This window comes from Dendrobium catenatum, unplaced genomic scaffold (genome assembly GCF_001605985.2).
Source record: "Dendrobium catenatum unplaced genomic scaffold, ASM160598v2 fragScaff_scaffold_431, whole genome shotgun sequence".
NCBI lineage: Eukaryota > Viridiplantae > Streptophyta > Magnoliopsida > Asparagales > Orchidaceae > Dendrobium > Dendrobium catenatum.
In genome coordinates, this window is record NW_021318893.1 from 471,633 (window position 1) to 480,349 (window position 8,717).

At 34.4% G+C, this 8,717-nt stretch overlaps 1 long non-coding RNA gene across 1 annotated transcript; it reads right to left on the reverse strand.

Moving 5' to 3' along the window:
- Window positions 1-208: 208 nt before the first annotated feature.
- Window positions 209-763, reverse strand: LOC110091998. Its single transcript, XR_002302540.2, has 2 exons — window positions 664-763; window positions 209-531 (listed from the first exon to the last, which is right to left on the reverse strand). It is a non-coding gene; the product is annotated as an uncharacterized LOC110091998 (long non-coding RNA).
- Window positions 764-8,717: the final 7,954 nt, after the last annotated feature.

Sequence of the window (8,717 nt, forward strand, 5' to 3'; positions counted from 1 at the left end):
TAAATAGAGCAAATTGACGAATATCATAAACTAAAGATAGGACTGGAAGAACCGTCTGGACATATGAGTGTAATTGTTCGGACATGTAAGTGTAACTGTCCAAACATATAAGTGTAAACTCACATGTCCGGACGGTTCTTCCGGTCTGGACTCCTCACAGAATAATTTCTCCAGAAACTGCCAGTTCTATACACTATAAAACAGCACCTCAATATGAACTCTCTTATGTTTATTCATCAAAATGCAAAACCTCTTAACGAAAAACACTGAAAAAAAAAAATTTGAATTCATATCTTTTCTCTGCAATCAATAAGAAGGAATGCTAATTCAGATTGAGATATTGTAGCGCTTAAAAAAACCAGGCCTGTAGCTTTATTGTGCAAATAAAAGTTTCAGGCTGCAACTATACATGATTTATGATAAATAAATGTTATACTTTACCGAAGAGTAGAAATAGTATGAGCAAGAATATAATGGTGGTGCTAGCGTCCAAAATCCAAAATCCTATGCACCGTTTGAATTAGGTTTCTTCTGAAAAAGCAGTCAGCTAAGAATGTGATACAAATCATATCACTTCCAAATTCTAGATTTGCAGATTAAAAGCTGAAGCATAGAGGTTGAAATCCAATACTCAATCAACAGAAGTGTATTTTCGAATCGCACCTATGATCCTCTCTTTGTCTCTGGTTGCAAATGCTTCCAAAAGAACCCCATCTTTGTAGAACTGAAATAGCGGCACTGTCTGCAGAAGTTGCAACACAATCAATAAAAATAAACAGTACTGAACAGTCAACAAGATTTTCAGTTTTTTAAAGGTAGCCTAATTCAGTGTGATGGTTTTGGAGTCTCCTTTAAGAACAGGATGATTCTAGCAGAAGTTCGAAATTTAATTTGTCTTAAGGTTTTGTTGAGCTAGATTGATAAGGATAATAATAGATCCTAATTATTTAAGTTATTTTAATTTTAATAAGTATTTGTATTTCTTATAATATAGCTCGATGAATTTATTATCACAATTTATTTTTAATGGTCTCTCAATACTATGAACAATAGGCAACCAATGATATAATTTTGAGCCATATTCTTTAATTTAAAGCATCATAGACATCATAGACAGCTGCACATCCTAAAGTTGATGTTTCACACTCTTCTATAACATAGCTCCTCAAGCTAATATGGAATGTATAGCCATATTCTTTAATATGAATGTTTTAAAGTTGATGTTTTACAAATATGAGACTCCTATTGCTGATGACCATTGGAGTGTTTCCACCTCTTTCTTCTCAAATTTGGCCCTTGGGAATTCAAGCAAATAGAATTTTATAAGAGCCCAAAGGAAACCTTAAATCTAAGAGATCTCAAAATTTATCCAAATTCCAGATGCTCTAACCCTAAGAAAATCAACTATTTAATGCATACAAATCAAAAGGAAATCCCTAAACAGTCCCTACATTCAAATTTCCCTCTCAAAACCCTCAAAAATCCTTCCTAAAGGGCTCCGATTGGGCGTTTGGACCGCCCGATCTCCACAGGAGGCGGAGATCCCGCCTCTGTTTGTGAAAAGCCGGTCCCGTGCAGACCGGCTGGACCGATCTAACAATATCCCATTTGCATTGTAATTGAGAATGTATGCATATTTAAATTTGATTTCTTTCTTTCATTTTTATAATCCTACCACCTCCCATATTTGATTTATCTTCAGGGATCTTTTTTTTTTTTCAATCAAGTTTTTTTTCCCTTTCTTTAATCTCAAGTATTTCTTAAATGGTTCTTGCTATCTTGAATTGCTAATCTCAATAAAAAAAGGCTTTATTGGTAAGGAAAGGTTGCAAAGAAAAATAAATTTGGATGGTGGGTGCATTTTCATGTCCCTTTTCTTAGAGCAATATGAAGACAAAAACCATGATGATGTTGAGCGACAATAGAAGAGTCCATAACTTCATTAAGTTGTGGATGAAGTTGCACATCTTGATGGCTCAAGGTTGGATTCTTTACAGCAATCACCAATTAATTTGTCTAATGTTTTCAAGGCATGCAATTTTTCTATTTCTTCTTATTTTAGTCATTCTATTTTTGAGTTTTATCTGTTTTCCTCCATAGAAGTGTTGTTGGCTTGTTGATGTTATGCCTAGTTTTGATATATAGTCTTGTTTTTAGGCATGGAGGCTTACCTTAGAGTTTCTAGCATATTGCTTTCGTATGGCCTACCATTTTATAGTAGATACAAAACATACTTTCCCCATACTTGGACCTAGGCAGGTTAAGTTTGAGCTTGGCTAGTTCAATTTTATTAATATTGTGTGCAAGGGCAGCAATCAGGGCAGAGCTTTCACCAGCAGGAGGTATATATAGCATAACACCTTGCCGCCCTTCTTCAATTTGAATAGTATAAAAAAATTTATTTAGGTTTGGAAGGAAATCTTGTTCAAGTATTTCCAAAAGTATTTAGATATATTCAACATTCAATCAAACTAAAAATTCCTAATTTTTTTCTTTTTCCTTAATATAACATAGCTGCATCTTCACCACACCAAATTTGAATACATTAGTAGTTTCAAGCCACAATTATTTTATTTTATTATAATACTCAATTAGGTAGAGGCAGATCTAAAAAGACTTGGTTAGAAAATATTAGAAATGAACTTTCTCTATTAGATTTAAACGAGAATTTGACTTTTAATAAGACACAATGGAGAAAAAGGATTCATGCAGTTGACCCCACGTACTGGGATAAAGGCTTGTTGTTCTTGTTGTATTATAATACTCAATTATTGAAAGAGTATGTCTTGCTTAGTACTGTGAATTTTAGTCTTAATTTCATAGACTAAGGCAACATTATAAACCTTTAAATATGCTTGTTTCACCCCACACACACACACACACACACACACATATATATATATATATATATATATATGAATAAAATCCACGGAGGGGCCTACGCGCTAGATAAAAGGAGCAATACAAGTCCTTAAAGAACCATAAGCTAAGATAAAAATACAGCATTTGAAAAAAACCTAAGAGCTACTGATTTTATCTATTACAATTAATCAAAATTAAAAACAAATAACTCAGAGTCAACCCAAAAGAATACATCAACCAAAGAGACAACAACCTGCAACTAGCAAAATCCAAAAGGAAGACCCACAACAACCAAGAGAAACAACCTGCAAAAACAAAAGAAAAACCAAACAAAAAACCCACAGCCAGCACACGAAGAAACCAAACAAGGAGAGGCAAAAAAGAAACATAACCACAATTATTTCTTTTTAGATTTCAGCCTTCGCCATTTGCCACCACCATGAGAAAAAGTTTTTTGAACAATACGACTTACATTTAAATATACATCTCTTGAAAGGCATCATCTGACCATCCAAACCATCCCCACAATGCGAAGATAAATGCCCATCCAAACAATCTGTTTGATCCTCACAAGTTTGTATGAAATTGTAAGCCAATTGGAGTTTCAAATCATCAAAAGAGATAAGCGCAATCAGAACATCAACAAACAACTCATTCCCATTCAACTCAATACAAGCAGGGAATTCAATATCGGGAGAATTTAATCCAGGCTCAACTACCTGATCAACCACAGCATGAAGGTGTTAAACGCCCAAATCAACTAAAGCAACATCACTCTCAATAGGCACATCAGAAACCAAAACATTTAAATGCCTAATAGCTTCATATACCACAGGTTCCAAATAACTAGAAAAACCACCAGAATTTGAAATGGGAGAAGCGGTGGGGCTATCAATAAAGTTAGTTCTAAAAGCCTCATGATTCGAAACCGCAGAAACACCCTCAAAATTAATGCTCGAATTAGCCACATGCAAAAGAGATGTCGATGGATACACTCCTACCACATTAGTAACAACCTGAGTCCCCGAGACAATAACACCATGAACAATAGTCAAAATATCAATAGCAGCAACAACATCAGAAATGCCACCAAAATCCACCCTCACTGTAACATTGTCCTGCCGAACATCAACCCCAGTCACCACCACCCCAAGACCAGAAACATCACTAGAAACAACATCATTTACCCCATTAATGAGCACGTCATTATTAAACATAACAGGACACAAAGAAGTGGAAGGATTATCTAAATTATCAATGGCAGCAACAACCTTTCCATCTAAAACAACCATTTCCAAACCAGCAGATGCATTCACAATAGCATTCCCAGCATACGAATGAGGATTAGAAGTAATAGTAGGACCATTCTTCAGGGAAGATGAATGGTAGGAACATCCACCCCTAACAATGTCCAATGTATTTACAGGAATCACAAAATGATAGAAAATCTTCCATCTCAACCATCTGAATGTACCCGAACTTTTCAGGACCAAGCCAGACTTTGTTTGAATATTTTTTTGTAATGTTAATCTCAACTAAAGCACACACAACAGAGGACCGAGAGCCCATAGAGGTAGCATTGTTGACTCTTAAGGGCCGACCAAACATATAGAACCCAAATCGTGAAGGATCCGTAGAGAAAAACGATGAGGCCTTAGTTTTGGAAAGGAAATCCAAATGGGAATCATAGGGAACTCAACACCGATATCAAGAGAAGGGGATCATTTGGTTAATTTCATGAAACAATTATTTACAAAATATGATTATGATTAAATACTTTGCTATAATCAATATCATTTGTCAACTTAATCAGAACATGCAACAGATCGAGCAAAGTCATAGAAAAACCGGCATTAAGCTTAAGGTTGAAGAAGAACTTGCAAATAAAATCCAAACTAGACTAGCGTGATGGAGAAAACCAATCAACGCAGATTGAAAAGGAGCCGCAAGCGTAAGAATCTCATCTTTCGAGATCCACAAAGAAGTTATACAATGAAATGAAGATGGTTTTAACTCAGGAAGCAAACATTAGAGGAAGAACCAGCTATGACATCAATGAAATATCATGATTTCACATATTCACCCAAAAAACCAGGATCACAAACTCGATTCACCGCCATTCCGTCCGCAAAGGGCTGGAGGGGCTGGAGCTGGACGAATCGAGAAGGACAAACAAAAAACATGATAAAACTCAACAAAAAAAGGAGAAACAAGAAGGAGCTTATCAGGCCGGCCCAAGGGCCGGCTGAACCGGTCCATCCTGGACCGGTTCAATGTTAAAGGAGGCGGACCAAGGGGGCGGGCGAACAAGGGAGACGAGAGATGGGGCGGCTGGAGCTATGAGACCCACTTCTTAATTAAATTTTGCTTGGGAGGGAAATTTAAATTAAGGGCTATTTAGGAATTTTGTAATTGTCCTCTTTGCTTTAATTAGTCATAATGGTTAGGGTCAGGTTTTCATCTTGAATTGGAATATGAAATTTGAGATCTTCCTTATGCTTGGGCTCTTTGCTTGGCTAGAGATTTGGAGAGTCGTTTCTTCCTCTTAAATTGAAGAAACTTGTATCATTTGATGTTTTTCTTCATTTTCTAGTGGAATCCAACGTTTTTCTTTCAGGTTTCTACAACTTTTCTCAAGTGACTACTGTAATATTGTTGTTTTGCCTTCATAAAACATTAGATTTTCTGTTGGAGGTGACTATTTCCTATCAGAGCTTTTTTGAGATCACTAGCAGACGGCATCTTTGGCCACCGGTAGGGACCCGGGCGGTGGGAGGAAACCGTAGCACACGGGAGGTAGTAACGATCCTGCAATCGGGAAAAAGGAGGAAGAGTGTGTTTTTGTTTCACCATATCCCAAATATCTTAAGTTATGATTAGGGCATTGCATGTTTGCTAATTTCTAGAGTCATTGAATTTCATAACAATGGAATGATTGAGGAGTCTTCTACGCTCCAAGTAATAAAATCAATATCATCTTCCCTTGGAATAGGGCCAATAAAATGTAGTAGCTTTCCTTTTCTCTTGATAAATACTCTTGAAATTTGGTACCAACCAAGATAATCGCTTCCATTTATGAATAGAGTTTGAAGGTTTTGATACTCACTAAGGTTTACGAGTTTTGGTTTGATCCAGAACTTTTTAGCTGGTTAATAGCTTCTTATATAAATTTTGAAGTTTGTGGTATGGTTTGCGATTCTTGAGCCTAGGCAATCAACGAATCCAACCTGGATTGATGTAGAACGGGAGGGGGGGTCATGTGAACTTTTAAATTTCAAATTAATTGGAGAAGGGATGGATGAGGGCCGGCCAAAGAGAGAGGGGAGAGGGAGAATTGTCCACATTCGGTGTATGTGTCCACATACATTGAATAGGGGGAATTAAATTCAAATTCAATCATTTAATTCAGATTTGCACTAATTTAGGGGAATTTCCTAAAATAGGTGTAAGATATTTAGGGAAGATTTTAAAATTCAAATTCATTTGAATATGAATTATGAAATTTTTTCAAATAAGATAGGGCTAAATTAGGAAGATGATAATGGGGTAATTGAATGATTCTTTAATTAGGATCTTAAATTAGAAAAGGGATTAAAGACCTTTCAAATTTTAAAATTCAAATTAAATTCATGGGAGTTAATTGGGGAGCAATAAGGGGAAATAAATTAATTGGAGGGAGGGAGAAAGAGGGAGGGGGCCGGTGGCTTCAAAGAGAGGGGGAGGGTTAGGGAAAGGTTTAAAGGAGGGAGCAATAAGGGGAAAGAAATTAATTAAATATTTTCTAATTAATCATTCCTCAAATATGCTCTCTTTAATTAGAAAACATCTCCTAATTAATCACCTTTGATTAAGAATTCCTAAAGAGCTCTCTCTTGATTAAAAAATTTCCTAATTCTCTCCCAATCAAATCAGTCGGTCCATCAATACTCCCCTCCCAAAGTGTCACCTTGTTCTCAATGTGGAACGAAGGAAACTGCTATCGAAGCACTTGACTAATAGCACTGGACTGAAAAATGGATGGACATTGACTCCAAAATCACCTCCATGTCATTTGTCGATGTGATTGATAATGTTGAGCTGATAGGAACCAGATTCTCCATATGTGAGGTCATTGAATTCTTGTACACTTGAGATTCAGAAACTACAAAGGCTTTGGAATCTAACCCAATATAAGCAAGATTTATTAAACAAAACTTTGCATCAAATTCAGTTACTTTAGCAAATTTGTTCATGCTTTGTTGACAGTTATGCTTGACAGGAATTGAATGCCGTTGATGCTGATAATGTTCTTTGACGTGAAAATCCAACTTCTTTATCATTCCTTCTAGGTTCAAACAACCCTCCCCCAATTCCCCCTATTTTCTAAATTATTTCCCTCCCAAATCAACCCTCAAATCAGCTACAAAATCTACCCTTTTCAATTATGAAATTGATAGGAAGTAGCCACCAATAGGCAAAAGTTTGCTGAATTTCAGAGAAATTCAGCCAAAACAGAGCAGATCTTTATAAAATTGTAAGAAATCGGAGAAAAACACTTGAAATTCACTAATATAAGAAGAAAAATAGCACAAGATACAAGAATCTTCAATTCGAGAAGAAGATTCAACTCTCACAATCTCTAGCCAAAGACTAAAGCCCAAAATCAACACAAGGATCCCAAATTTCATATTCAAATTCAAGATGAAACCCTAGCCCTCACAAGAAAAACTAATTAAAGCAAAGAGGATACATACAAAATCCCTAAACAGCCCCTTATTCAAATTTCCCTCCCAAAGCAATACTAAATGACTTATCAATGAATTTAACTATTAAGTACTTAATTTAATATATTTTTAATAATGATCATTTCTTATGATTAATTTAATAAATAATTGTGACTAATAAACAATAATCAATGATCTACAATAAGTTGCCAAAACAAAACAAAAATTAAAAATAATATAAAGTAATTAATTTAATGAAAAAGATAGTTAAGATTATAAATTATATAGCATTTTGTACTTTTTAGTATAAAATTTAATTAACTATATTAAATATATCTTTTCATTTAAATATAATAATTAAATTATAATAAATTAATCATACATTGCAATATATATAATTAAATGATAATAAAAATGAAATAAATCTTTTAAATGGATAAATTATACAAATTATGTTGGTATTAAAAGATTTATTTTATTATTACTACTTACTACAACAACACATCAAGCCTTTATCCCACTATGTGGGGCGGCCACATGGAATCTTTTTCTCCGTTGTGTCCTGTTAAGTTTCAAATTCTCATTTAAATCTGATAAAGAAATGTATTAAAGAATTCATGTCATAATTATTCGACAAATTTTACTCTAACTGTCGACTACATAACGCAACCCTCCACTTTTCACCATACAGAACTTGGCGTGACCCCCTTTTTTTTACTAATAAAAATATATTTAATATATCATTAATCAAATTCGTTAAATAAATTTTAAGTGGTGAAAGATATTATATACAATAAATTAAATTATAATTTAAATTTTACAAATTGCTAAATGATTTATAATATTAGCTATTAATATTATTAAAAAAATACTATTATATACTTTAATTTGGTTAATATTATATAATTAATCAGCGATTGGAAGCTTTTTAATAATTGAGGCAATATATCTTAATGTATTAAACAAGTAAGTTATCTTCTACATATTGATAATAAGATTTGGCTTAGGGGTTGAGTGTGGAAATCCATGATGCTTCCGCAGAGTTTGAGACTCAGTGAAGCCACCCATAATTGTGAATTTTTTCCTTAAAGGGGCAATCGTCATCATGTACCAACCTGCATCATGTGGCAATCTATATTACGTGGCAGTCTA